Source organism: Arachis ipaensis, chromosome B10 (assembly GCF_059453495.1).
Source record: "Arachis ipaensis isolate K30076 ecotype BB chromosome B10, ASM5945349v1, whole genome shotgun sequence".
NCBI lineage: Eukaryota > Viridiplantae > Streptophyta > Magnoliopsida > Fabales > Fabaceae > Arachis > Arachis ipaensis.
The window spans coordinates 28813832-28831370 of record NC_142435.1 but is presented as its reverse complement, the minus strand read 5'-3'; the positions used below and the strand labels follow the sequence as shown (position 1 = coordinate 28831370).

Genomic DNA, 17539 nt, shown 5'->3' with positions numbered 1-17539 from the left:
ACTAAGCTTTTGAGGAGGAAAGAACTTGGCTAAGAAAGCCGTGACCAGCTTATCCCAAGAGTTCAGACTATCTTTGGATTGAGAGTCCAACCACACTCTAGCTCTGTCTCTTACAGCAAAAGGGAAAAGCATGAGCCTGTAGACTTCAGGATCTACTCCATTAGTCTTAACAGTATCACAGATCTGCAAGAATTCAGTTAAGAACTGAAAAGGATCTTCAGATGGAAGTCCATAAAACTTGCAGTTTTGTTGCATTAGAGAAACTAATTGAGGTTTCAGCTCAAAATTGTTTGCTCCAATGGTAGGGATGGAGATGCTTCTTCCATGTAAATTGGAATTAGGTGCAGTAAAGTCACCAAGCATTCTCCTTGCATTATTATTATTTTTGGCTGCTATCTCCTCTTCTTGTTCGAAAATTTCTGAAAGGTGCTTGCTGGATTGTTGTAATTTAGCTTCTCTTAGTTTCCTCTTCAGAGTCCTTTCAGGTTATGGATCTGCTTCAACAAGAATGTTCTTGTCCTTGCTCCTGCTCATATGAAAAAGGAGGGAACAGAAAAATAATAATAATAGGGATCCCTTTTACCCAGGTATAGAGGTTCCCTTGTTGTGAGTAGAAGAAGAAAAGAATGTAATGTAAAGAAAGAGAAGGGGGGAGAATCCAAACACAAGGGTGAAGATACCAGAGATGTGAGATGTAGAGAAGTGTTAGTAAATAAATAAATAAATAGAAGAGGATGAGAGAGGGAAGAGAATTTTCGAAAATAATTTTTGAAAAAGAGTTAGTGATTTTTGAAAATTAAAATTAAAATTAAAAGTTGAAACAATTAATTAATTAAAAAGAATTTTTGAAAAAGAGGGAAGAGATTTTCGAAAATTAGGGAGAGATAGTTTGTTAGGTAGTTTTGAAAAAGATAAGAAACAAACAAAAAGTTAGTTAGTTAGTTGAAACAAATTTGAAAATCAATTTTGAAAAGATAAGAAGATAAGAAGATAGAAAAGATATTTTAAAATCAAATTTTTGAAAAAGATATGTTTTAAAAAGATATGATTAAAAAGATATGATTTTGAAAAAGATAAGATAAAAAGATATTTTTGAAAAGATATGATTGAAATTAGTTTTGAAAAAGATTTGATTTTTAAAATCACAATTAATGACTTGATTCACAAGAAATCACAAGATATGATTCTAGAATTTAAAGTTTGAATCTTTCTTAGCAAGTAAGTAACAAACTTGAAATTTTTGAATCAAAACATTAATTGTTGATGATATTTTCGAAAATTATGAGATAAAATTGAGAAAAATATTTTTGAAAAATATTTTTAGAATTTTCGAAAATAAATAAGAAAAATGAAAAGATTTGATTTTTGAAAAAGATTTTGAAAAAGATAAGATTTTTAAATTGAAAATTTGATTTGACTCATAAGAAACACTAGATTTTAAAAATTTTGAAAAAGTCAACTCAAATTTTTGAATTTATGAGAGAAAAGAGGGAAAAGATTTTTTTTTTTTTTATTTTGGAATTTTTATGATGAGAGAGAAAAACAACAAAAATACTCAATGCATGAAAATTTTTGGTTCAAAACAATGAATGCAAGAAAGAATGCTATGAATGTCAAGATGAACACCAAGAACACTTTGAAGATCATGATGAACATCAAGAACATATTTTTGAAAAATTTTCAACGCAAAGAAAACATGCAAGACACCAAACTTAAAAATTTTTCATGTATAGACACTATGAATGCAAGAATGCATATGAAAAACAAGAAAAGACACAAATCATGAAAATGCAAAGATCAAACAAGAAGATTTACCATGAACAACTTGAAGATCATGAAGAACACTATGAATGCATGAATTTTTCGAAAAATGCAAGATGAGTATGCAATTGACACCAAACTTAAAAATTGACTCAAGACTCAAATAAGAAACACAAAATTTTGTTTTTGATTTTTATTATTTTATGATTTTTTTGGATTTTTCGAAAATTATTTGAAAAAGAAAAATAAGGATTCCAAAATTTTTAATATGAATTTCAGGAATCTTGCATTCTTAGTCTAAAGCTCCAATCTGAGGGTTAGACATGGCTTGATAGCCAGTCAAGCTTTAGCATGTAAATCAGGTGGATCTGGAACAGCAGCAGGTGGATTAGCAACAACTAGCTTGCTCTTGATAATATTGGGTTGGGAGTCCCAGTCAAATGAATTTAGACATGGCTTTACAGCCAGTCAGGCTTCAACATGCTTTATGAAACACTAGAATTCATTCTTAAAAATTCTGAAGAACATAATAAAAATTTTTGAAAAGAATTTTTAATAATTTTTTTTTGAAAATAAAGGAAAATTTTTGAAAGATTTTTGAAAATAAAACAAAAAGAAAATTACCTAATCTGAGCAACAAGATGAACCGTCAGTTGTCCAAACTCGAACAATCCCCGGCAACGGCGCCAAAAACTTGCAGGGTTGTGTTGTGTGAAAATGAAGAAGAATGGAGGGCTTTATATAGGGAATGGAGGGGGGGTAAGGTTCGGCCATAAGGGTGGATTTTGGGTGGGAAATTGATTTTGAATTTTGAAGGTAGGTGGAGTTTATGAGGTAGGTTTATGGGGAAGAGTGGATGATGTGAGTGGTGATAGGGAAGAGAGATTGAGGTGATTGGTGAAGAGTTTTGGAGAAGAGTGTTTATTGGGAAGAGAGGATGAACATTGAGAAGAGGGAAGAGAATGAGTGGTGGTAGGTGGGGATCCTGTGGGGTCCACAGATGCTGAGTTGATCCTGTGGGGTCCACAGACCCTGAGGTGTCAAGGAATTGCATCCCTGCACCAATTAGGCATGTAAAATGCCTTTGCATGCAATTCTGGCGTTTAAACGCCGAACTGATGCTTGTTCTGGGCGTTCAACGCCCAGATGCAGCATATTTCTGGCATTGAACGCCAGCCAGATGCTTGTTTCTGGCGTTCAGCGCCAGCTCTTCTTCACTGTGCATTTCTGGCGTCTAGATGCCAGGATGCTGCTTGTTTCTGGCATTCAACGCCAGACAGATGCTTCTTACTGGTGTTTAAACGCCAGTGAGCCCTTCCTCCAGGGTGTGATTTTTCTTCTGTTGTTTTTGATTCCGTTTTCAATTTTTATATTTGTTTTGTGACTCCACATGATCATGAACCTAATAAAACATGAAATAATAATAAAAATAAAATTAGATAAATATAAATTGGGTTGCCTCCCAACAAGCGCTTCTTTAATGTCAATAGCTTGACAGTGGGCTCTCATGGAGCCTCACAGATGTTCAGAGCATTGTTGAGACTCCCCAACACCAAACTTAGAGTTTGACTGTGGGGGCTCTGGTTGACTCTGTTTTGAGAGAAGCTTACTGTGCCTCTTTTCCATGTTTACAGAAGGATGTCCTTGAGTTTTAAACTCAAGGGAGTCCTTATTCAATTGAAGGACTAGTTCACCTCTGTTAACATCAATCACAGCTCTTGCTGTGGCTAGGAAGGGTCTTCCAAGGATGATGGATTCATCCTCATCCTTCCCAGTATCCAGGATTATGAAATCAGCAGGGATGTAAAGGCCTTCAACCTTTACCAACACGTCCTCTACTTGTCCATAAGCCTGTTTTTTTGAGTTGTCTACCATCTCTAATGAGATTTTAGCAGCTTGCACCTCAAAGATTCCAAGTTTCTCCATTACAGAGAGTGGCATGAGGTTTATTCCTAATCCAAGGTCACATAGAGCCTTCTCAAAGGTTATGGTGCCTATGGTACAAGGTATTAGGAACTTTCCAAGATCCTGTTTCTTCTGAGGCAATGTCAGTTGATCCAGATCACTTAGTTCATTGGTTAACAAGGGAGGTTCATCTTCCCAAGTCTCAATACCAAATAATTTGGCATTCAGCTTCATGATTGCACCCAGGTACTTGGTAACTTGCTCCTCAGTAACATCCTCATTCTCTTCAGAAGAGAAGTACTCATCAGAGCTCATGAATGGCATAAGGAGGTTTAATGGAATCTCTATGGTCTCTAGTTGAGTCTCAGATTCCTTTGGTTCCTCAGAGAGAAACTCTTTATTGATCACTGGACGTCTCAGGAGGTCTTCCTCCTTGGGATTCACATCCTCCCCTTCTTCCTTGGATTCGGCCATGATGGTCATTTCAATGGCCTTGCACTCTCCTTTTGGATTTTCTTCTGTATTGCTTGGGAGAGTACTAGGAGGGATTTCAGTGACTCTTTTACTCAGCTGGCCCACTTATGCTTCCAAATTTCTAATGGAGGACCTTGTTTCATTCATGAAACTTACAGTGGCCTTAGATAGATCAGAGACTAAGTTTGCTAAATTAGAGGTATTTTGTTCAGAGTTCTCTGTCTGTTGCTGAGTGGATGATGGAAAAGGTTTACTATTGTTAAACCCATTTCTTCCACCATTATTGAAGCCTTGTTAATGCTTTTGATCCTTCCATGAGAGATTTGGGTGATTTCTCCATGAGGGATTATAGGTGTTTCCATATGGTTCACCCATGTAATTTACCTCTGTTATTGCAGGGTTCTCAGAATCATAAGCTTCTTCTTCAGAAGATGCCTCTTGAGTACTGTTGGATGCAGCTTGCATTCCATTCAGACTCTGAAAAATCATGTTGACTTGCTGAGTCAATATTTTATTCTGAGCCAATATGGCATTCAGAGTATCAATTTCAAGAACTCCCTTCTTCTTAGGCGTCCCATTACTCACAGGATTCCACTCAGAAGTGTACATGAACTGGTTGTTAGCAACCATGTCAATGAGTTCTTGAGCTTCTGCAGGCGTTTTCTTTAGGTGAATGGATCCACCTGCAGAAGTATCCAATGACATCTTAGCTAACTTAGACAGACCATCATAGAATATATCCAGGATGGTCCATTCTGAAAGCATGTCAGAAGGACACTTTTTGGTCAGTTGCTTGTATCTCTCCCAAGCTTCATAGAGGGATTCACCTACTTTCTGTCTGAAAGTTTGAACATCCACTCTAACCTTACTCAGCTTTTGAGGAGGAAAGAACTTGGCTAAGAAAGCCTTGACCAGCTTATCCCAAGAGTTCAGGCTATCCTTAGGTTGAGAGTCCAACCATATTCTAGCTCTGTCTCTCACAGCAAAAAGGGAAAAGCATGAGCCTGTAGACTTCAGGATCTACTCCATTAGTCTTGACAGTTTCACAGATCTGCAAGAATTCAGTTAAGAACTAAAAAGGATCTTCAGATGAAAGTCCATGAAACTTGCAGTTCTGCTGCATCAGAGAAACTAATTGAGGTTTAAGCTCAAAATTGTTTGCTCCAATGGTAGAAATTGAGATGCTTCTTCCATGTAAATTGGAATTAGGTGCAGTAAAGTCACCAAGCATCCTCCGTGCATTATTATTATTTTCGGCTGCTATCTCCACTTCTTGTTCGAAAATTTCTGAAAGGTGCTTGCTGGATTGTTGTAATTTAGCTTCTCTTAGTTTTCTCTTCAGAGTCCTTTCAGGTTCTGGATCTGCTTCAACAAGAATATTCTTGTCCTTGCTCCTGCTCATATGAAAAAGAGGGAACAGAAAAATAATAATAGGGATCCTTTTTACCACAGTATAGAGGTTCCCCTAGGTGAGTGGAAGAAAAGAAGAGTAGAAGAAAAGAAGAAGAAAAGAATGTAATGTAAGGAAAGAAACACAAGGGTGAGGAGAGCAGAGATGTGAGATGAAGAGAAGTGTTAGTAGATGAATAAATAAATAGGAGATGAGAGAGAAAGAGAATTTTCGAAAATTATTTTTGAAAAATGGTTAGTGATTTTCGAAATTAGTTTTTGGAAAAAGTTAGTAATTTTCGAAAATTAGGAATAAAATTAAAATAAAAAATTAAAATAATTAGTTAATTAAAAAGAATTTTTGAAAAAGAGGGAGATATTTTCGAAAATTAAAGAGAGAGAGTTAGTTAGGTAGTTTTGAAAAAGATAAGAAACAAACAAAAAGTTAGTTAGTTAGTTGAAACAAATTTGAAAATCAATTTTGAAAAGATAAGAAGATAAGAAGTTAGAAAAGATATTTTAAAATCAAATTTTTGAAAAAGATATGATTTTGAAAAAGATAAGATAAAAAGATATTTTTGAAAAGATATAATTGAAATTAGTTTTGAAAAAGATTTGATTTTTAAAATCACAATTAATGACTTGATTCACAAGAAATCACAAGATATGATTCTAGAATTTAAAGTTTGAATCTTTCTTAACAAGTAAGTAACAAACTTGAAATTTTTGAATCGAAACATTAATTGTTGATGATATTTTCGAAAATTATGAGATAAAATTGAGAAAAAGATTTTTGAAAAATATTTTTATAATTTTTGAAAATAAATAAGAAAAAAATTTGATTTTTGAGAAAGATTTTGGAAAAGATAAGATTTTTAACTTGAAAATTTGATTTGACTCATAAGAAACAACTAGATTTTAAAAAGTTTTGAAAAAGTCAACTTAAATTTTTGAATTTTATGAGAGGAAAAAGGGAAAGATATTTTTTTTATTTTTTTGAATTTTTATGATGAGAGAGAAAAACATGAAAATGATGCAATGCATGAAAATTTTTAGATCAAAACAATGAATGCATGCAAGAATGCTATGAATGTCAAGATGAACACCAAGAACACTTTGAAGATCATGATGAACATCAAGAACATATTTTTGAAAAATTTTTAATGGAAAGAAAACATGCAAGACACCAAACTTAAAAATTTTTCATGTATAGACACTATGAATGCAAGAATGCATATGAAAAATAAGAAAAGACACAAAACAATAAAACATCAAGATCAAACAAGAAGACTTACCAAGAACAACTTGAAGATCATGAAGAACACTATGAATGCATGAATTTTTCGAAAAATGCAAGATGAGTATGCAATTGACACCAAACTTAAAAATTGACTCAAGACTCAAACAAGAAACACAAAATTTTTTTTTTGATTTTTATGATTTTATGATTTTTTTGAATTTTTCGAAAATTATTTGAAAAAGAAAAATAAGGATTCCAAAATTTTTAATATGAATTTCAGGAATCTTGCATTCTTAGTCTAAAGCTCCAATCTGAGGGTTAGACATGGCTTGATAGCCAGTCAAGCTTTAGCATGTAAATCAGGTGGATCTAGAACAGCAGCAGGTGGATTAGCAACAACTAGCTTGCTCTTGATAATATTGGGTTGGGAGTCCCAGTCAGGCTTCAACATGCTTTATGAAACACTAGAATTCATTCTTAAAAATTCTGAAGAACATAATAAAAATTTTTGAAAGATTTTTGAAAAGTTTTTGAAAATAAAACAAAAAGAAAATTACCTAATCTGAGCAACAAGATGAACCGTCAGTTGTCCAAACTCGAACAATCCCCGGCAACGGCGCCAAAAACTTGGTATGCGAAATTGTTACTCAGGTTGTAAAATTTGTTGTTCGTTCTCTCCCTGGCAATGGCGCCAACAAACTGGTGCACAATACCATGGTCCAAACATAACTTCACAACTTCGCACAACTAACCAGCAAGTGCACTGGGTCGTCCAAGTAATAAAACCTTACGTGAGTAAGGATCAATCCCACGGAGATTGTTGGTATGAAGCAAGCTATGGTCACCTTGTAAATCTCAGTCAGGCGGATATCAAATGGTTATAGTATTTTTGAATAATAATAATAAATAAATAGAAAATAAAGATAGAAACACTTATGTAATTCATTGGTGAGAATTTCAGATAAGCGTATAGAGATGCTTTCGTTCCTCTGAATCTCTGCTTTTCCACTGTCTTCATCCAATCAGTCTTACTCCTTTCCATGGCAAGCTTTCTGTAAGGGCATCACCGTTGTCAATGGCTACATCCCATCCTCTTGTGAAAAAGGTCCAAATGCTCTGTCACGGCACGGCTAATCATCTGAGGTTCTCGATCATACTGGAATAGGATTCACCCTCCTTTTGCGTCTGTCACTACGCCCAGCACTCGCGAGTTTGAAGTTCGTCACAGCCATCCCTTCTCAGATCCTACTCGGAATACCACAGACAAGGTTTAGACTTTCCGGATCTCAGGAATGGCCATCCATGGGTTCTAACTTATACCACGAAGATACTAATAACTCGGACTCGGTCCCCTGTATTAGATATCTAAGAGATATTCATTCTAGCTTGTTTGCATGTAGAACGGAAGTGTTTGTCAGGCACGCGTTCATGAGTGAGAATGATGATGACTGTCATGATCACCACATTCATGTTGAAGTGCGAATGGATATCTTAGAAACGGAATAAGTTGAATTGAATAGAAAAACAGTAGTACTTTGCATTAATCTTTGAGGAACAGCAGAGCTCCACACCTTAATCTATGGAGTGCAGAAACTCTACCGTTGAAAATACATAAGTGATGAAGGTTCAGGCATGGCCGAATGGCCAGCCCCCAAGCGTGATCAATATGATCCAAAGATGAACTAAAAATCATAAGATGAAAATACAATAGTAAAAAGTCCTATTTATACTAAACTAGTTACTAGGGTTTACAGAAGTAAGTAATTGATGCATAAATCCACTTCCGGAGCCCACTTGGTGTGTGCTTGGGCTGAGCTTGAAGTTTACACGTGGAGAGGTCATTCTTGGAGTCGAACGCCAGTTTGTAACGTATTTCTGGCGTTCAACTCTGGCTTGTAACGTGTTTCTGGCGTTTAACTCCAGACTGCAGCGTAGAACTGGCGTTCAACGCCCATTTGCGTCATCTAAACTCGGCCAAAGTATGGACTATTATATATTGCTGGAAAGCCCTGGATGTCTACTTTCCAACGCAATTGAAAGCGTGCCATTTTGAGTTCTGTAGCTCCAGAAAATCCACTTTGAGTGCAGGGAGGTCAGAATCCAACAGCATCAGCAGTCCTTCTTCAACCTCTGAATCTGATTTTTGCTCAAGTCTCTCAATTTCATCTAGAAAATACTTGAAATCACAGAAAAACACACAAACTCATAGTAAATTCCAGAAATGTGAATTTAACATAAAAACTAATAAAAACATCCCTAAAAGTAACTAGATCCTACTAAAAACATACTAAAAACAATGCCAAAAAGCGTATAAATTATCCGCTCATCACTCCACTTTGCAACCTGTTTCTGGCGTTTGACTCCAGAATGCAGCATGGAACTGGCGTTCAACGCTGGTTTAAGTCGTCTATCCTTAATCAAAGTATGGACTATTATATATTTCTGGAAAGCCCTTGATGTCTACTTTCCAACGAAATTGAGAGCACGCCATTTGGAGTTCTGTAGCTCCAGAAAATCTACTTTGAGTGCAGGGAGGTTAGAATCCAACAGGATCTGCAGTCCTTGTTCAACCTCTAAATCTGATTTTTGCTCAGGTCCCTCAATTTCAGCCAGAAAATACCTGAAATCACAGAAAAACACACAAACTCATAGTAAAGTCCAAAAATGTGATTTTTATTTAAAAACTAATAAAAATATACTAAAAACTAACTAAATCATACTGAAAACTATGTAAAAATAATGCCAAAAAGCGTATAAATTATCCGCTCATCAAGGGGGAACTGGCTCCTGTGGTGGTGCATCTCCAAGCTCCCTAGCATGCTCCATACCCCTCCTAGTGATAGGTCTATCAACATCAATGAGGGTATCTCCATCAATATAGACTCGGGCATCGTCACACAAACGGAAGATGAGGTGGGGGAAGGCCAATCTAGCAGAGGTGGAGGACTTCTCGGCTATTCTATACAGCTTCTGAGGGATCATACAATGTACGTCTACCTCATTACCGAGCATGATGCAGTGAATCATCACGGCTTGGTCAACAGTAACGTTGGACCAGTTTCTCGTAGGAATAATAGAGTGCTAAATAAACTCCAACCATCCCTGAGCCACCGGCTTCTGATCGTGCCTTCCCAGCTGATACGGCTGGCCTCTAGCATCTCTTCTCTACTGTGCTCTAGGGAGGTAGATATTAGTAAGGACCCGGTCCAATCTCTGGTTAGTGTTGACCCTCTGACTATAGGAGTGAGGGTCGTCTCTGGATGGTGGCAATTGAAATATTTCCCTCACTCTCTCCGAACCGAACTTGAGGATCCTCCCTCAGACTATAGTGCGTCAATTCTTCAGGTCTGGTTTCACACCTGTGACATGCTTGTAAGTCACCCAAGCATTAGTGTAGAACTCTCTAACCATTAGCACGCCCACGTTAGTCGAGGGGTTGCATAGCACTTGCCAACCCCTCCTCAAAATCTATTCCCAGATTTTTGGGTACTCGCCCGGCTGCAGATCAAAGCGGACTTCTGGGATCACTTTCTTTTTGCTGACAACTTCATTAAAGTGATCCTCGTGGGTCTTAGAGAAAAAACGGGTGAAGTCATACAGACCAGATGCAGGAGCCTTCTCTTTTCTCTTCCTTGAGGAGGATTCGCCGGTTTTGTGTGCCATATGGATAATGATAATGAAGAAAAGCTTAGTGCCCCAACACCAAACTTAAGGCTTTTGCTAGTCCTCGAGCAAAGTAAAAGAAAAATAATGGGGAAAAAATGAAAAGAGATGAGGAATAGGGTAAAAAGAATGATGAAAAAGAGAATGTATGGAGGTAGGGAGAAGAGGGGTTGCGGTTATGAGAGTTTAAGGAAGGGAAGGGATGGAAAGGGAAATGAAGAATATGGGAAGTGAAAGGAAGAAGAATGAAATGTAGAAGAAGTGGGAATGTGGGTGTGGTAAGAAGGAAAAAAGGATGGTATATATAGAGAGGGGGCACGGTTAAAGGGGATGGAATAGTATTGGTGGGGAAATGAAAGTAAAAGGATGAGACTTGATGCTAAACGCCCAGCTGGCATTTAGCGCTCTATGAGACTGAGTTTCCTTGAGAATTAATCCATCCATGGCGTTAAACACCCTCCCTGGCGTTTAACGCCAGCACCAATGCTGCCACTCCTGGCGCTAAACGCCCATCCTGGAATTTAGCGCCACCCTTCAGCGAGCTTCTTGAAATTAGTGCTTTCACTGGCGTTGAACACCCATCCTGGCGTTAGCGCCAAGGCACTCGAGTGAACTGCTCCTCAAGGTGTTATTTTCTTCCTCCGGATTCTTTCTATTCGTGTTCTAAACACTTTGCATGACTATAAACATTAGTAAACCAAGGAAAACTAAGAGTAATAGTAAAAATTAAACAAGCAAATAAAAAGAAATCAAAATCAAACTAAGCATGAAAGTAAGGATACTAAAAGTTGGGTTGCCTTCCAACAAGCGCTTCTTTACCGTCACTAACTTGACGGTCAGCTCCACTAGGGAGGGGGGTGATCATAGGGGCTTAGTTCTTCGCCTCTCATTGTGAACTTCTTCCCTGTGCTATCATGGATTAACTCATCATGCTCAATGATGAGCGGATAATTTATACGCTTTTTGACATTGTTTTTAGTATGTTTTTAGTAGGATCTAGTTACTTTTAGGGATGTTTTCATTAGTTTTTATGTTAAATTCACATTTCTGGACTCTACTATGAGTTTGTGTGTTTTTCTATGATTTCAGGTATTTTCTGGCTGAAATTGAGGGACTTGAGCAGAAATCAGATTCAGAGGTTGAAAAAGGACTGCTGATGCTGTTGGATTCTGACCTCCCTGCACTCAAAGTGGATTATCTGGAGCTACAGAACTCGAAATGGCGCGCTTCTAATTGCGTTGGAAAGTAGACATCCAGGGCTTTCCAGCAATATATAATAGTCCATACTTTGGCCAAGAATAGATGACGTAAACTGGCGTTCAACGCCAGTTTTCTGCCCAAATCCGGCGTCCAGCGCCAGAAAAGGATCCAAAACCAGAGTTGAACGCCCAAACTGGCACAGAAACTGGCGTTCAACTCCACAAATGGCCTCTGCACGTGCTACACTTAAGCTCAGTCCAAACACACACCAAGTGGGCCCCGGAAGTGGATTTATGCATCAATTACTTACTCATGTAAACCCTAGTGACTAGTTTATTATAAATAGGACCTCTTACTAGTCTTTTTTGACCATCTTTGATCAGTTGTATGCTATCTTAGATCACAATAGGGGGCTGGCCATCTCGGCCATGCCTGGACCTTCACTTATGTATTTTCACGGTAGAGTTTCTACACTCCATAGATTAAGGTGTGGAGCTCTGCTGTTCCTCAAAGATTAATGCAAAGTACTACTGTTTTCTATTCAATTCTTCTTATTTCTCTTCTAAGATATCCATTCGCACCCAAGAACGTGATGAAGGTGATGATTATGTGTGACACTCATCATCCTTCTCCCTTATGAACGCGTGCCTGACAAACACTTCTGTTCTACATGAATTAAGCTAGAATGAATATCTCTTAGATCTCCTAACCAGAATCTTCGTGGCGTAAGCTAGATTGATGGCGGCATTCAAGAGAATCCGGAAGGTCTAAACCTTGTCTGTGGTATTCTGAGTAGGATTCAATGATTGAATGACTGTGACGAGCTTCAAACTCGCGATTGTTGGGCGTTAGTGACAGACGCAAAAGGAGGGTGAATCCTATTCCAGCATGATCGGGAACCGACAGATGATTGGCCGTGCTGTGACAGAGCATGTGAGCATATCTTTCACTGAGAGGAGGGGATGTAGCCACTGACAACGGTGATGCCCTTGCATAAAGCCAGCCATGGAAAGGAGTAAGACTGATTGGATGAAGATAGCAGAAAAGCAGAGGTTCAGAGGAACGAAAGCATCTCCATTCGCTTATCTGAAATTCTCACCAATGAATTACATAAGTATCCCTATCCCTTTTCTATTATTTAATTTCGAAAACACCATTATCACTTTATATCTGCCTGACTGAGATTTACAAGGTGACCATAGCTTGCTTCATACCAACAATCTCCGTGGGATTCGACCCTTACTCACGTAAGGTATTATTTGGACGACCCAGTGCACTTGCTGGTTAGTTGTATCGAAGTTGTGACAAATCATGAATTAAGATTAGAGTACCAAGTTGCTCACGTTGCCAGGAATAGTTTGAGCCTGGACATCACAATTTCGTGCACCAAGTTTTTGGCGCCGTTGCTGGGGATTGTTTGAGTTTTCGGCAAGCTTTTGGTCCGGTAACATCAGTGCCAAATTCTCTTTTGGTCCAGCAACAACAGTGCCCAGTTCCAAGTTTTGATCCGGCAACAACACCAAGTTTTTGGCGCCGTTGCCGGGGATTGTTCCAGTTTGGACAACTGACGGCTCATCTTGTTGCTCAGATTAGGTAATTTTCTTTTCGTTTTCTTTTCAAAAATTTTTCAAAAATATTTTCAAAATTTTCTCATCTGTTTTCGAAAAAAAAAATTGTTTTTTTTAAAAATTTATTCAAAATTTTTAAGAATGAATTCTAGTGTTTCATGAAGCATGCTAAAGCCTGGCTGGCTGTAAAGCCATGTCTAAATTTATTTGGACTGAGGCTTGCAATTTGTTATCAAGAGCAATTTAGTTGTTGCTCATCTACCTGCTGCTAATCCATGATCACCTGCTGAAGCTTGGCTGGCCATTGGCCATGTCTAGTGTTTTGGACTGGAGCTTTCTTTGAAAGCTTGGCTGGCTAGTGAGCCATGTCTAATTCCTGGACTGAAGCTTTAGACTAACATGGCAAGATTCCTGGAATTCATATTAAAAATTTTGGAATCCTTATTTTTCTTTCTTTCTAAATAATTTTCGAAAAATATAAAATAAAAATCCAAAAAAATTAGAAATCATAAAAAATCAAAAATATTTTTGTGTTTCTTGTTTGAGTCTTGAGTCACATTATAAGTTTGGTGTCACTTGCATATGCATCTTGCATTTTTCGAAAATTTCATGCATTCATAGTGTTCTTCATGATCTTCAAGTTGTTCTTGGTAAGTCTTCTTGTTTGATCTTGATGATTTTTTATTTTGTGTCTTTTCATGTTTATCATATGCATTCTTGAATTCTTAGTGCCTAAGCATTAAAGAATTCTAAGTTTGGTGTCTTACATGTTTTCTTTGCATCAAAAATTTTTCAAAAATATGTTCTTGATGTTCATCATGACATTCAAAGTGTTCTTGGTGTTCATCTTGACATTCATAGCATTCTTGCATGCATCACATGTTTTGATCTAAAAATTTCATGCATTGCATATTTTTCATGTTTTTCATTAAAAATTCAAAAATCAAAAAAATATCTTTCCCTTTTGCTCTCATCAAATTCGAAAATTTGAGTTGACTTTTTCAAAAATTTTTAAAATCAAATTATTTCTTATGAGTCAAATCAAATTTTCAATTTGAAAACCTTATCTTTCTAAAAATCTTTTTCAAAAATCAAATCTTTTTCAAAATTCTTAGTTATTTTCGAAAATTCCAAAAATAATTTTCAAAAATCTTTTTCTTATTTTTATACCAATTTTTCGAAAATAACATAATCAATTAATGTTTTGATTCAAAAATTTGAAGTTTGTTACTTGCTTGTTAAGAAAGATTCAAACTTTAAGTTCTAGAATCATATCTTGTGATTTCTTATGAATCAAGTCATTAATTGTGATTTTAAAAAATCAAATCTTTTTCAAAACTAATTTCAATCATATCTTTTCAAAAATATCTTCTTATCTTATCTTTTTCAAAAATATCTTTTCAAAATATCTTTTCTAACTTCCTAACTTCTTATCTTTTCAAAAATTGTTTCAACTAACTAACTAACTTTTTGTTTGTTTCTTAACTTTTTCAAAACTACCTAACTAACTCTCTCTCTCTCAAATTTTTGAAAATATCTCCCCTCTTTTTCAAAAATTTCTTTTTTTTTATTAACTAATTATTTTTATTTTTAAATTTTAAAAATTTTTCGAAAATTTCTAACATTTTTCAAAAACCATTTTTCAAAAATCACTAACTCTTTTTCAAAATAATTTTCGAAAATTATACCTCCCCCATCTTATTCTATTTATTCATTCATATCCTAACATCTCATCTCACATCTCTTCCATCCGTACAGTTGTGCTTCTTCCTTTACATCACATTCTTTGTCTCCCCCTCTTCCTCCACTCACACAGGGATCCCTATACTGTGGTATAAAGGATCTCTATTATTATTATTATTTTTCTGTGCCTTCTTCTTTGTCATATGAGCAGGAGCAAGGATAAGAACATTCTTGTGGAAGCAGATCCAGAACCTGAAAGGACTCTGAAGAAAAAATTAAGAGAAGCTAAAATACAACAATCCAGAGATAACCTTTCAGAAATTTTCGAACAGGAAAAGGAGATGGCAGCCGAAAATAATAATAATATAAGGAAGATGCTTGGTGACTTCACTGCACCTAATTCCAATTTACATGGAAGAAGCATCTCCATTCCTTTCATTGGAGCAAACAACTTTGAGCTGAAACCTCAATTAGTTTCTCTGATGCAGCAGAACTGCAAGTTTCATGGACTTCCATCTGAAGATCCCTTTCAGTTCTTAACTGAATTCTTGCAGATATGTGATACTGTTAAGACTAATGGAGTAGATCCTGAAGTCTACAGGCTCATGCTTTTCCCTTTTGCTGTAAGAGACAGAGCTAGATTATGGTTGGATTCTCAACCTAAAGACAGCCTGAACTCTTGGGATAAGCTGGTCACGGCTTTCTTAGCCAAGTACTTTCCTCCTCAAAAGCTGAGCAAGCTTAGAGCTGATGTTCAAACCTTCAGACAGAAAGAAGGTGAATCCCTCTATGAAGCTTGGGAAAGATACAAACAGTTGACCAAAAAGTGTCCTTCTGACATGCTTTCAGAATGGACCATCCTGGATATATTCTATGATGGTCTGTCTGAGTTATCTAAGATGTCATTGGATACCTCTGCAGGTGGATCCATTCACCTAAAGAAAACGCCTGCAGAAGCTCAAGAACTCATTGACAGGGTTGCTAATAACCAGTTCATGTACACTTCTGAAAGGAATCCTGTAAGCAATGGGACGCCTATGAAGAAGGGAGTTCTTGAAGTTGATACTCTGAATGCCATATTGGCTCAGAACAAAATATTGACTCAGCAAGTCAATATGATTTCTCAGAGTCTGCATGGAATGCAAGCTGCATCCAACAGTACTCAAGAAGCATCTTCTGAAGAAGAAGCCTATGATCCTGAGAACCCTGCAATAGCAGAGGTAAATTACTTAGGTGAACCTTATGGAAACACCTATAACTCAACATGGAGAAATCATCCAAATTTCTCATGGAAGGATCAAAAGCCCCAACAAGGCTTTAATAATGGTGGAAGAAACAGGTTTAGCAATAGCAAGCCTTTTCCATCATCAACTCAGCAACAGACAGAGAACTCTGAACAAAATGCTTCTAATTTAGCAAATCTAGTCTCTGATCTATCTAAGGCCACTGTAAGTTTCATGAATGAAACAAGGTCTTCCATTAGAAATCTGGAAGCACAAGTGGGCCAGCTGAGTAAAAGGATCACTGAAATCCCTCCTAGTATTCTCCCAAGCAATACAGAAGAGAACCCAAAAGGAGAGTGCAAGGCCATTGACATAAGCGCCATGGCCGAACCTGCGAGGAGAGGAGAGGACGTGAATCCCAAGGAGGAAGACCTCCTGGGACGTCCAGTGGTCAATAAGGAGCTTCCCTCTGAGGAACCAAAGGACTCTGAGGCTCATCTAGAGACCATAGAGATTCCATTGAACCTCCTTATACCCTTCATGAGCTCTGATGAGTATTCCTCTTCTGAAGAGAATGAGGATGTTACTGAAGAGCAAACTGCCAAGTTTCTTAGTGCAATCATGAAGCTGAATGCCAAATTATTTGGCATTGATACTTGGGAAGTTGAACCTCCCTTGTTCATCAATGAACTAAGTGATCTGGATCAACTGACATTGCCTCAGAAGAAACAGGATCCTGGAAAGTTCATATTACCTTGTACCATAGGCACCATGATCTTTAAGGCTCTGTGTGACCTTGGTTCAGGAATAAACCTCATGCCCCTCTCTGTAATAGAGAAACTGGGAATCTATGGGGTGCAAGCTGCTAAAATCTCACTAGAGATGGCAGACAGCTCAAGAAAACAGGCTTATGGACAGGTAGAAGATGTATTAGTAAAGGTTGAAGGCCTTTACATACCTACTGATTTCATAGTCCTGGATACTGGAAAGGAAGAGGATGAATCCATCATCCTAGGAAGACCTTTCCTGGCCACAGCAAGAGCTGTGATTGATGTTGACAGAGGTGAAATAGTCCTTCAATGGAATGAGAACTCCCTTGTGTTTAAAACTCAAGGATCTCCCTCTGCAACCATGGAGAGGAAGCAGAAAAAGCTTCTCTCAAAGCAGAGTCAACCAGAGCCCCCACAGTCAAACTCTAAGTTTGGTGTTGGGAGGCCACAACCAAACTCTAAGTTTGGTGTTGAACTCCCATATCCAAACTCTAAGTTTGGTGTTGGAGAGTCTCAACAAAGCTCTGCACATCCATGAGGCTCCATGAGAGCCCACTGTCAAGCTATTGACATTAAAGAAGCGCTTGTTGGGAGGCAACCCAATGTTTATCTAATTCTTATTTTTATTATTTTTCATGTTTTCTTAGGTTCATGATCATGTGG

The 17539-nt window shown here is 37.3% G+C and overlaps 2 non-coding genes across 2 annotated transcripts; one reads left to right on the top strand and one right to left on the bottom strand.

Annotated features, from left to right (window-relative positions):
• Positions 1-4898: 4898 nt before the first annotated feature.
• LOC148579530 (small nucleolar RNA R71) lies at positions 4899-5007 on the top strand. Its single transcript, XR_015895544.1, has one exon. It is a non-coding gene; the product is annotated as a small nucleolar RNA R71 (small nucleolar RNA).
• A 10613-nt stretch (positions 5008-15620) lies between these two features.
• Positions 15621-15728, bottom strand: LOC148579529 (small nucleolar RNA R71). The gene has a single exon (XR_015895773.1). It is a non-coding gene; the product is annotated as a small nucleolar RNA R71 (small nucleolar RNA).
• Between the last annotated feature and the right edge of the window lie 1811 nt (positions 15729-17539).